The sequence below is a fragment of the Gossypium hirsutum genome, chromosome A05 (genome assembly GCF_007990345.1).
Source record: "Gossypium hirsutum isolate 1008001.06 chromosome A05, Gossypium_hirsutum_v2.1, whole genome shotgun sequence".
NCBI classification, from domain to species: Eukaryota; Viridiplantae; Streptophyta; class Magnoliopsida; order Malvales; family Malvaceae; genus Gossypium; species Gossypium hirsutum.
In genome coordinates, this window is record NC_053428.1 from 62050262 (window position 1) to 62063846 (window position 13585).

The following is a 13585-nucleotide window of genomic DNA, read 5'->3' on the forward strand; positions in this document are numbered from 1 at the left end:
ATGGTGCCCTGCCTTTAGCATAGATATTTTTTCAGCTCGAATTAGATCCACTCAAAAAAGCGAGAGTATGAATAGCATTTTAAATCAGATTATGAATAGCTCTTTATCTCTTATTTAGGTTATACAACATTATGAGGAAAATACAAAAGAATTTTTCCAGATAAAGTTAAATCAAGATTTTCGATGTAAAAATGGAGCACCAAACAAAGTTAATGGACGTGGGATTTTGAAGCATGCATCCAATGTTTTCACTCTTGCTATGTTTAAAAGGTTTGAAGAGGAGTTGATGGATTGCATAGGCTTGAATTGTGTTGAATTTAGTAACATCGAAAATATTTCTTTATATCATGTGACTGAAGATGAATGTGAAAGAATTTACTATGCGGAGTTTGATGTTCCAAATAGCATTGTCTCATGTAGTTGTAATATGTTTGAAAGTCTTGGATTACTTTGTCATCATGCTTTACGGTTTTTTCTTATGAATAAAATTAAATAGATACCCGAAAAGTATATACTTAGGAGATGGACAAAAAAAAGCAAAGTCATTGCTAGCAAGTGATTTTAGAGCCTCATCAGAACATGAAGAAAAATCTAGTTGTTTATTACGCCTCAGTGATTTGAATCATATCGGTTACAACCTTTTTGACAAAGGTTCATTGACTCCTAAGTGTACTCAAATTGTCAAAGAAAAACTATTTGAGGCATTGCACTTAGTTGAAAAGGAGATGGCAACTATGCAAGAAGCTAATGATTCGGAAATTTCAAAGCATACATCTTTTCCAGATGCTATCATTGATGGCAATGGGAGATCAAGTGAAAAATGAATGTTTGATCCTATATGTGTCAAAACAAAGGGTTCAAGAAATTCTCGAATGAAAAGCCAATTTGAGAAAAATCAAAAGAAAAAAAAACAAAGAAGGCAATGCTCTCTCAAGTTTCAAAAGATAAGGAGAAAATATCAAGTGAGTATGCTTTCCTTTATTACTATATTTGCATCTATTTGTTATGTTATTTAACTAATTTATGTCTTGAATTTAACAAATAATTTTCATTTTGACCAAGGGAAACAAAACAAATCACTTATGCATGAAGATTCTCCAGTAGTGTCTTTCCCAATTGAGTCTTAAACTCATGGTTATTCTTCTTATCATCAAATCTCAATGTTAATGACTTCAAACTACCATAATCAATTTTTTCATCCTCTACAGGTATTGATTGAATGCATTATTCTTTTTAAATGTCAAAATTCATAAATATTTAAGTACATGTTTTGTAAAAATATTTTAATGTAGGATTTTTCTTCAAATTGGAGGTTCAATTCTTCATCTAACATGAGTTATACTAAATTGCTAGAAGAGAATGATCCATTGCTATTCAAGACTCAAGTAATATGTTTTTACTTATATTGCCACAAATTATTATATATATAATTCAAGGGTTTAACTAACAGTATAATACTTTTAATGCAGGAACATTTCTCAAATGGTTTAGAATATCAAAAAGACCGATGGTAATTCATGAGAAAGACTTCAATTTTATTATTATTTGTAGTTCTTTTATAATGTTTTGAGAATAATACTACTATATGGTTTTTATAGTGTTATATTGTATTTTGTTTTAGTTATTATTTAATATGGAATAAATTCAATCAATATTTTTGTAGGTTTATTGTTTTGGTAATTCGATGTTAGTTTTGGAAATGACACAACTAGAAACTTTAATATTTTTGATACTTTGCAGAAAAAGATTCTCAAAAACAATAAACTCATATATAATATACATTTGTTTTGTGTCATCTTCTACATCCATTGCTACAAAATTTATAGTCAAGTTGTAAACAATGTAAATAACAGTAACCAAAGGCAGCACCATACGTGTCGAACTTTCATCAAATCAAACATACTTGGTTCAGGAGTAATGCAAAACAACTATAATGCTTTCCCTCGGTGAATGTTGAATTTTATGCATCAGACAAACCGCATAAATGAACCAGGTTACATTATTATTTGGTTAATACACTCCAAGATAAATATATATATGTACATCCTGTAGAATTCATGTTACTATGAAACATTGAAAAGTAAAAATAACAAAATCAATTCCCCAATATAAGTTTTCATCTAACGATTCTCTGGACAAATAATTTAAGAATAAAAATGGATATCATCAACTAAAACAGATGGCACACACTTCTTCTATACTGTAATCTGAAGTTTTAAGTTTGATTTCAAATTTTCAACTAAAACAAGCAAATCATAGGACATTGCAGCAATCTTCTCCAAACAATCAAACAAAAGGGAGGAGAATGATTCGGCCGCTCTCTCTTCACCCCATCATTCACAACACTACAACAACCCGAAATCTGACTACTTCGATCATCATGTTCAACGCTCCGATCATCACCATCATCGTACCTCGAAGCTGAACTACCCAAACTAAGGCAATTGGTCAAAAGTCTCTCGAGACTAGTCCCACAAGGAAAACCGGAATCCTCCATTCGAAACAACCCGATTTCACCCTTCCTTGAATATCCATCCATGACTGAAAAAAAACTCACCTGCAAAATAAATTGCAGCAACCACGCAGAAAAACCAAAGCAAATCAACAGGGATTGCAGCAGCAATGCAGTTGCTGGAAAAATATAACAGCAGAGACGTGAAGCAGCAGCAGAGACGTGAAGATAGAACATTTAATTAGGGTTGAGTAATTTGTAATTGGGATTTTAGGGATTTATGATTAAAAAATCTAATTAACTAATGTGTAAATGAGATAAAAATTAATTGACATGTCATTAAATGATTAAAAATCTAATTAAATGAGGTATAAATGGCATGTAAAAAATAGCTGACATGTCATTAATTGATTGGGAAGGGATATGGATAACATAGCGTAACCGTTTCATCCAATCCTTCCTCCTCATTTACCTGCTCATTTTCTTTCACTTTTTTTTTCTTTCTTTTTTTTTTTACTTTCTCTAACTATTTCAATTTTTTCACCATAATATTAAGGCTTCCACGACTATCCTCACCTCTCATCAACCAAATTTTCTTAGCTTCTTTAAAATATTTTTAAATTTTAAAATTTTCTTGTGTGTAATTAAAAAAATCATTGATATGGAAAATACAAAAAAAAGATAAGTCATTTATAATAAAAATGAGATAAAACGTACATTTTTTTATTTTTTTTAGAAGACACTTGATTTTTTTATATTGAGATCTAAAACTCAAAAAAAGTTTGCAAATCTTTTTTGAAATATTTAGAAAACTTATAGAAAAAACCAAAAAAGCATAATAGAAAAACAACAAATGAAATTTTATTCACCCATAGTTATTTACAATTGAGGTGTTCATGGGTAGGGCTACTCGGCATGGCCTGAAGGCTCGCCTGAAATGGATAAAAATATAGGCCCGAAAAATGGGCTTGGACAAAAAAATAACGCTCGTTTAAAAAATGGGTCGGGCCTCGGGTAAGGTATTTTTAGCCTAGGCTCCGCCTGAATTCACTAAAGGACAAAAAAAATCTGTATTTTTTTTATTTTTGAATGTTATTTTCTTGTTATTTCCTTCCTATTTTGCTACTATTTTACTACTATGTTGCTACTATTTTGTTGTTATTGTTTGAATATTGTATAAAAACTTATTTTATTGTTAATTTTCTTATTATTTTAAAGACATTTGTTAATTTTTTTTATTATTTTAGAGGCATTTGCTTGTTAAGTTGCATTTATCTTAGTGTTATTTAAGTCTACATATTTTTTAAAATTTATTTTCAATTTGTTGGGAAATATTTATTTTGATGTTTTTTGTATTTTTGATGTATTATATATATCTAAAAATAATATAAATAATATAAAAAATTAATACAGGCGCGCCGGGCCGGGCCGGGCCCGAGTTTTAGTATTTTTATCCTAGTCAGGCTTGGGCAAAGTTTTAGACCCGTTTTGGGCCCAGCCTGGCCCAAGCCCAATAAATGGACATGATTTTTAGTTGATCCCGACCTGAACCCGGCCTGGCCCGGCCCATGAACACCTCTATTTACAATATATTACACAATTATATATACATGATATTAAATTAAGAATGTATAATTTATTTGTTGTTGTCCTCTTCAATTTGGTGGATATTTAATTTATTGTTAATTTTCACCTTTTATTTTAGACTATCCGATGTTGATTTTATCATATTAAGTGTTTGCAATCACTCTAATAAGTTATGACAAAGCTATTAGTCAACAAGTCATAATGTTCTACTAATACTGAGATTGAAACTTTTATTATGTTGATAGAACTTTCATTCACTGCCTATAATATATGTTTATTATTTTCCTCAAATCATATAATTTTATTCATTAAAAAAATGTACAATAAATACATATTTAATTGTAGATTTTCAAAAATATTACCAGTCGAAAACATAATTAAAATAAAACCAATCAATTGCGTCATCCTAATTTCCAACAACCTACATACACTAGTGCATAATCAAGTGAACAACTAGTGTAAAACAATTCGTCACATTATCACAAAATAGTAGGCCAATCTCTCTAAGTTTTTTTTTTCAATTTTACAAATTAATTTTTTTGTCATTTTTACAAACTTTTAATTATTGATTCTTTCTATTTTTCATGAATGAAAGGTAACAGTTCTTTTATAAGACCATAGAATTAATAAACGGATTAATATTTGATATATTGGTAATGTATTTTTTATTCCATAAACGATTTTAAAAATTGATATATATATATTAAATATTTATATTTTTAATATATGCTTATATCCTTAACCATATTTATGAAGTTTAAAAACTCAACCAATAAACATTTAAATTGATGATTATATTTTTTTGACTTTAGAGAAGCCCTCAAACTTTTTCCAAAAGAAAAAAACAATTAAGCTCCTGCTTTTCTTTTTTTTTTTTGCACTGATTTGGGTACTTAAATTTTCAAAATGCATAAAAAAAGGCCTTCAAACTTTTTCAAAAAAGCAATTAAGCTCTTGCTTCTTCTTCTTTTGCACTCAATTGAGTATTTGAACTGTCAAAAATGCATTAAAAGGCTATTTGACCGTTAACTTTAACATTTAAATGTTAATGTTAATTGTCCCTAATTTTTACATTAAAGCCACCATGTGTCACAACCACGACTTGACACCTAGAAAAAAATGAGAAAAGATAAAAATTATTAAAATTATTAAATTTTAATGAAAAATAAAAATTATAAAATTTTATAAAGTATAAGAAAATTATAAAAAATGTAAAAAATATAAAATTCGTAAAAAAAAATTATAAAAATTATCATACCAGAAGAAGCATTTTATAATTTTTCTATAACTTTTACTGATTTTTATTCTTTATCATTTTTGCCACATGTCATGCTATGTTGTGACACAAGATGGCTTTAATTGAAAAAAAACTGGGGGTCATTAAATTTAATGGTCAATGGTTAAAGTTAATGGTTAAAGGGCCTTTTTGATACATTTTATAATTTTTTTATAATTTTAATTAATTTTAAATATTTTTATATTTTTTATAATTTTTTTTGCTACATGTCACGCCATAGTTGTGACATGGGGTAGCTTTAACTGGAAAAATATAGGGGCAGTTGACTTTAATGGTCAACTTTTAAAGTTAATGGTCAAAGGGCCTTTTTGATACATTTTAATACTTCAAGTACCCAATTGAGTGCAAAAAAAAAGCAGGGGCTTAATTGCTTTTTGTTTAAAAAAGTTTGAAAATCTTTTTGATGTATTTCGAATGTTTAAGTACCCAATTGAGTGAAAGAAAACATGAGCTTAATTGCATTTTTTTGAAAAAGTTCAAGGGTCTTTTTGATGCATTTTAAAAGTTTAAGTACCCAATTGAGTGAAAAAATACATTTTTTTTTGAAAAAAATACATTTTTATTGAAAAAATTGTGAACTTTTAAATCAGTAAGCCTAATTTTTTGTTTGGTTGTTTATTCTTATGCGACAATAAATAGTCTTTCTCTGGGTGTTTTTTTCTTAATTTTTAGGAATGAAAGGCTACAACTCCTCTATCTCTTTCTAAAATTTCATGAAATTTACTTAATTTTGTTGAAGACTAACCTTTCAAAGGAATCTTCTGAAATATCTTTTAAGTCTTAATTTCTTTTCTTTTTTTTGGGTGAAAAACAAAAAGGAATAGCTAATTAGTTACATCCAAACGGTTTGAGAAAAAACTCCTAGATTGGTCAAGAAATTCCGAGCCCTAAGAGGGGGAAAATAAAAAAATTGCAACTCAACTCTAGAAGATAACGGTCCTTTTGCCATATAATCAGCAACTTTATTCTGTTCCCTATGAACATAACGCAAAACCCATAAATTCTTTTGAGATAGAATGCTCTAAATTCGCTTAATTAAAGTAGAGTTCGATGTGGCTGAGGTACTTCCTTGAATGGCCCGAACAATGTCTAGACTGTCCGAGAGGATTATTACACACTCATGACCTCTTCATTGAGCAAGCTTAAGCCCTTCAAAAATTCCCTAAAGTTCAGCATCGAAAATCGAGCACTTTCCAAGGTATCGATTGAAACCAAAGAGCCACTGTCCATTCATATCTTTCGCAACCCCCCAGCGAATGCATTTCCAATATCCAAACGCATTGCCCCATCAGTATTAAGGAATATCATAGAACAGTAAGCTTGCTCTTCCAAGGGAAGACCAAAACTGCCACTAGGAGCAACTCTAGAGGATGAAAAACATTGAGTAGCCCAGCAATAGGAGTTGTTAACAATATCTCTCGAGTTCCAAGAGTGGCCCTGAAAAATAAAAAGATTGTGGTTCTTTCAAATCCGCCAAACCAGAATTACAAAGAGACAAGCCCAGCTAGTTCCTCCCTCTGTGACCACCGAAGCATCATGCACATTAAAAAGAATCCAGTCTTGCAAGTTGAGAGAGAAGAAGTTCGTTAAATGATTACCTGTTATGATCTGGCTCCACACATCCTTAGCTGTTGTACAATCTCTGAGAAATTGAAGAATGTCTTTCGAATGAAAACCACATATAGGACATGAAGGAATAGCTGTTAAACCCGTTTTAACCCTTGCGCTGCTTGAGAACCAACCAAATAAAAAAATAAACTCTTTGTGGTCTTCCAAACACTCTTCCATTTATCATCCTTCGAATCCCAATCATCACCCTTACAAATCTTATAAGCACTTTAACCGAAAAGTTTCCAGTCGAAGTATGGCACCAAATGATTTTTTTTGACCCTTCAGAGAAGAGAAGAGGCGGAATGCCCATAATCAACCCAATCACCTTCTCCGGAAGCCAAAGTCTAAACAAATCAAGGCTCCGCGAACCATCCTTATTGACCATATTGTTAAGATAGCACCCAGAGCCAATATTGACACCTGCCGAGATAAACCTAATCGGCTTCCCCATATTAGGAATCTAAACATCTTCCCAACAACGAATTTGGCACCCGTTCCCAATGGACCAATATAATTTTTCTCGAAGCAACGGCCAAATTTTAGTTAGAGAATTCCAAAGAAAAAAGCCTCTGTCTCACCTAATAGAGATAGAAAGATTATTAGTCATCGGGTATTTAGCCCTTATAACCCGAATCCCAAGAGCCTCTTTGTTAGTCACAATATTAAACCCCAACTTTAGCAAAAATGAGATATTTTGGTCTTGTAGTTTCCATAAACCAAGACCTCCACAACATTTAGGTTGACAAATAGAATCCCACCCAACCAGAGGCATCTTCTTTTTAAGCTCAAAAGAACCCCAAATGAACTGCTTCACCAAGCTATCAATTTCATCGCAAACTCTCCTAGGGACCATCATGGACTGTATAAAGCAGCAAGGAATAGACATAAGAACTGACTAGGCCAAAGTAATGCGGCCAGCAATGGATAATCTTTTAGTGTCCAAGCTTTGGAGCTTTCCTCTCACTTTTTCAACAACGAAATGCATAGTACCATTAGTCACCCTCTGATGAAAAAGCAGAACACCAAGGTAATAACCAAGATTTTGGACTTTCTGAAATCCAAACAAAGAACTAATCGAGTGCACCAATGTCGCCTCCACACCTTTAGCAAAAAATATTTTATTTTCCTAGCATTGATTTTATACCCAGAAAAATAACAAAAACTACACAGAATGTCCTTGATGAGGCGACTATGATTTGTATTTGCTTTGATGAAAATAACTAAATCATCTGAAAAGAACAAATACGAAATAGGAAACCAGACTGAGAAAGGGATTCCATTGACCCTTCGAGATAGCCGAGTGAATTAATTGGCCAAGCCAATTTCATGCATAAGACGAAAAGATAAGGGGAGAGCAGACATCCTTGTCGAATTCCTCTAGCTGGCCTGAACTTAGACAAAGGAACTTCGTTCCATAAAACCTGTATCGAAGAGTTAAAGATAGATGACATAATAACATTTATGAGAAAAGTAGGGATATTGGCTACTTGAAGGGAAGCGTTGATGAAGTCCCATCGCACTCTGTCGTAAGCCTTAGTCATCCACTTTATTTTAAAAGAACTCCTTATCGAGTGAATAACCTCTTGGGCGATAATGACATTGTTAGTGATGTTCCTACCTACAATAAACCCAGCCTACTCCGGACCAATAATCTTCAGAAAAATGTTCTTAAAACGATTCGCCATAATCTTCATCACAAGCTTGTATAAAATAGAGCAAAGATTAATCAAACGATATTGAGCAAAATCCTCAAGACTATCAACATTGGGAATAAGAACAATTAAGGCATTGTTCAACTCAGTATCAATATTTCCCCCATTAAAAATACTTCTAACCCAATTACAAACTGCGTCTCCAATCGTATTCCACTACTTTTGGAAGAAAAGTACATGAAAGCCATCACTACATGAGCTTTGAGAGTGGCCATATCAAAAAGAGCCACATTTATTTACTTATTAGTGACCTGCTTCCCCAAAAAGAAATATCATCATGATCAAGACAAGTAATTTACTAGAAGGTAAGCATCCCATAGGACCAGGAGACTCCCCATACAAATTTTGGAAGAATTTATTAGCCTCAGCTTCAATAGATTCCGAATCATAAATCCAATCCCCACAATCATTGCGGATCGCAGTAATACAACTATTATTCCTTTGATACAACATACGAGCATGAAAGAACTTAGTATTGCAATCTCCAAGATGAAGCCAATCACAGCGGGCTTTCTATTTCCAAAAAAGTTCTTCATGACGAAAAACATTCTCCAACTCCTGCTGAATCTTTAACTCCACCTGAGCTAAATGATAGAAATCCATAATTTTTTGAATTTTAGTGAGCTCCTTAATAAGAAACCTTTTACGATAAGTGATATGATCGTAAACTGACTTATTCCAATTCTTAAGATCTCGAGAGAACATACTTAAGGTATCAGACATATTACTAGAGAAACCCCAATTATCTTCCACAAAATTTCCAAAACCAGGGTGTTCAACCCATCCAGCCAAAAAACGAAAAGGCTTGGCTTTAGAGGAATAGACTCCGGGTTTAAAGAAATGAGAAGAGGCCTGTGGTCTGACTTAATTTTAGGGAAATGAGTGACCAGACTATTAGGGAATAGCTGAACCCAAGCTTCATTTCCTAAAGCCCGATCAAGCCTCACAAAAAACAAACCCCTGTGCCAAGTAAATGGAGGCCTCTGAAACCTAAATCATGAAGCTCTGCCTTATCCACGAAGTCACCAAATAAAGGGTAACACTTACCTTTAGACATACCACCTAATTTCTCAGAGGAGAAAATAATAGCATTGAAATCAACAATCGCAACTCACGGGTAATTTCCCATAAGAATTGAACATTTCAAAATATCCCACAAATCCTTACGTTTCTGCCTATTCAGACTCCTATAAACGAACGAGATAAAGACTAAAATTGGGGAAGACGTAGATCCAACCTGAGCCATAATGAATTGAGAATGATTATAAATGATCTCAAGATGAATAGAATTCTTCCAACCAATCCAAATGCCCTCCGAGAAACCAATCGCTTAGACACGATAAGAATTAAAGAACCCCAATTTTGCAATAATATTATCCATTTTAGACCTACTAACTCTTGTCTCAAGAAAACTAATAATATCATGACTATGTTCCAGATTATATTCTCAAAAAATATGAGGAAACTTATCACTGGCACAACCCTTACAATTCCAAGAAAATATAGTAAAATTCATAATAAACAGCAAAAATTAGAAATTGTACCATTTACTGTCGAGAGACAATATCCCTATCCGTAATCAAGTCTACATCTTCCGATCCAGAAATGAGATCATTACTAAGATTCAAATTTGAAATGAATTTAGCCATTTCCTTCATAGATTTGGCTAACGGTACTTTAGAATTCCCGAAAGCTTTGAAACAACTCTCCCTGCCACGCAATGCATTGGAAGCTTTTCGAATACTTTGCCTAATTCAATCTTTACCTCAATGCCTCTCTTTGGAAACGTAAATTCCTTCTCCTAATTTTCCATGGGAAAGGTTCACCAAACTACTTTTTTCTTTTTTGTGAGATAAATCTTTGAACCTTATTGCTGAATGTTTCCCAGGATCCAAAACACTATCAGAAATAGGAACAAAAGTACCTCCAGAGCCTTCAAAAATAGAATTAAAATAAGCTTTAATGTTGTAAAAATTCCTAGCATTTAAATCCCCTCAAACCTCAGTGGATAAACCCCCACGAACTACATCGGCCAAAACCACGTCCTTAATGTGACGATCCTGTAACACCAAAGTTTGAATTAGAATTAGAAATAAAATTTCCAATATTTAATTCCTCACTCATATTCTGTGCAATAACACTGCCTAACATAGGCCCTTTTTCTATATTCCAGGCCTCCCATTAGCAGCCTGGCTCGAAGAATTCAGTGTAGCAGGCTCCACCACAAGCACAACAATTGGACAACCCATGTCATCCATTTCCTTGGCTACTGCAGTAGCCTCCTTAGAAGATCCAATACCTGAACTTGGCTTAAAGCCTAGAATAGAAATTAAACCCAAACCCCTTAAAGACTTATCCCTAACCCTAGTATTAAAACCATCAACTTCCCCAGGGTATATTTCAGCCCCCTTCACCGACAAAAAACCTCCAGCAGAGACAGCATGATTATCCCTCGTCTCTCCCACCTTCTTTAACATCGTAAATCGAGAGCTTCTCAACTGTTTGCGAGATTTCACTTCGTTAATCACTTCATTATTCATTCCGGTGTTACCTCAGACATTCTTTTGTCTTCACCGAGACCTTCTCTCAACCAACATCTAGGGTCGAAACTCTATCCTATTTCCTCAACTGCTCCTCTTCCGGTGATAGCAGAAAACGCACTCGCTGCCTCAGGAAGACATTCAGAGGTCCGATCTATAGCCACCACCGGGCATAAATCCTTGACATGCATGTATTTACTGCCACCAAAGCAAGCGGTTGGAAGGGCCTCATACTCCACCTGCTAAATGGCACTATCAACCAAGACTTAAGAAACCAGGGGTTTTTCGAGATTTATGAACACAGTAAAATGAGCAAAACGTCTCCTGGTTCTATTATCCGTTTGAAAATCCAACTTTACAACCTTCCCAATAAGCGCCCCAATAGCCTCCATGATTTTCTGATAAAACATAAACCCTGGGAGGCCCTACAACTGAATTCAAGCCAAAGCCACACTAGGGTACGGTTGTAGAAAGCTGAAATCATTGGTCCAAGGTTGAACAGTGAGATATTGTCCACAGATAATCCAAGGTACCTGTGAAAAAATATGATCATAGTCAGTCCTATTCAAAAAACGAACCTGGTAATACCCATTTTCAATATCCATGAGATGAAAAGAAGAAATAGGTTTCCACAGGCTAGTTATGCGATTATGTAAAGTATTGTAACCAATACTCCACCTTAAAATTTTGATAACCACCGTTAATTCCATTTCATTGAATAGAATTTTCTTAACCCGATTAGAAAAACTAATGGCCAAAACTCCTTTAACGATAGATGTTTTGTAATAGCCTGTTTTTAGTCAAACCAGAATAGTGGTTTTGGGACCATAAATCTGAGGTAAAAATATTTATTTTATTATTTTTTAAGGTCTATATTATGAATATATGATTGTGTAAAAATTTTGTGCAGTAATTTTACCGTTCGAATGCTTAATTCGGTAAAAAGGACTAAATCGCATAAAATGTAAAAGTGGAGTTCTATTAGCTAAAAGTATCTAATAGCTATAGAACCTTAAATTAAAGGTCCTTATGTTATAATTATACCACTAGTGGCATAAGTGGACAATTATGGACAACCATTATGTGATTTTAATGGTTTTATATTAAGGTTAAAAAGGTAAATTAATAATTAAAAGTTAATAATAATTAAAACAAAACAAATTATCATTCTTATTCTTTCATCTTAACCGAAATTGGAAGAGAAGAATAACTAAAATTAGGTTTTCATTCGGCCAAGCTTTGATTGTTAATTGAAGTATGATTTTTGTTTCGTTTTTAATGATTTCTATGTTTTTGAGATCGTTGCAACTAGTACTAGCTAGCCCAGAGACTAATTTGTAAAACTGTTAAAGATTTATCATGTTTCCATTATTGAATGCTTGAGTAATTTGATGATTTATGATAGATTTTAAAGGTTTAATGTTAGATTAATAGCTTTTGTAAAGTGGTTTTTGAAAAAAAATATCAAAAAGGGATTAAATTGAGAAAATGTAAAATGTGGTGGTTAAAAGTGTGAATAAATTGGAAACATGGGCTGCTAGTAACATGTATTAAATTCATCTAAGCATGGTTTGTACTAAATTACATGAATTTTCAATTTTATGAAATAAGGACTAAATTGTGAAAATGTGAAAGTTTAGGGGAAAATGTGTAAAATAGCCCTAATGCATATTTTGGATTAAATTGAATAAATAGTTGATTAAATGAGTTAATTTTTAATATATTTAGCTCAAGAAAAATGGAATTCAGATTAGGATCGGGGAAAAATGAAAGTTATCGACTAATCGACTTGATTCACCGTTTTAATATCTGAGGTAAGTTCGTATGTAATAAGCATTGTTATAATTATGCTTTTAATGCTTTGATATTGCATAAATTGTATATACGGGACTACAATCGTGTTCGACGACAAATCAGCTACATGTGGCACTTAGTGTGCGATTCGGAATAGCTTTGGCTATATATGGCACTTAGTGTGCGATTCGAGATAGCTTCGATTATGTATGGCACTTAGTGTGCGAGATTAAAATAGCTTTGGCTATGTAATGGCACTTAGTGTACGAGATATCGAGTATTCAACAGTATTTCAAACATGTTGAATTGGTTACGAGTTTGTACAGATATGTACATAGAAAGTATGAGTTTCAAATAGAAGAAGTTATGAATTTGCATATAAGTATATGATTAAGCATATGGGAAGCTTGTTGTGGCTATGAATTACATGTTAAATAGTTTAAGTTGTTGATTTGTGTAACATGATTTGTTGAGTTTAATTCATACAAGCTTACTAAGCTTCATAGCTTACTTTGTGTATTGTCCTTTGTTTTATAGTGATATCGAAGCTAACTCGAAATTGGGGATCGTCGGAGATTGTTTCACACTACCA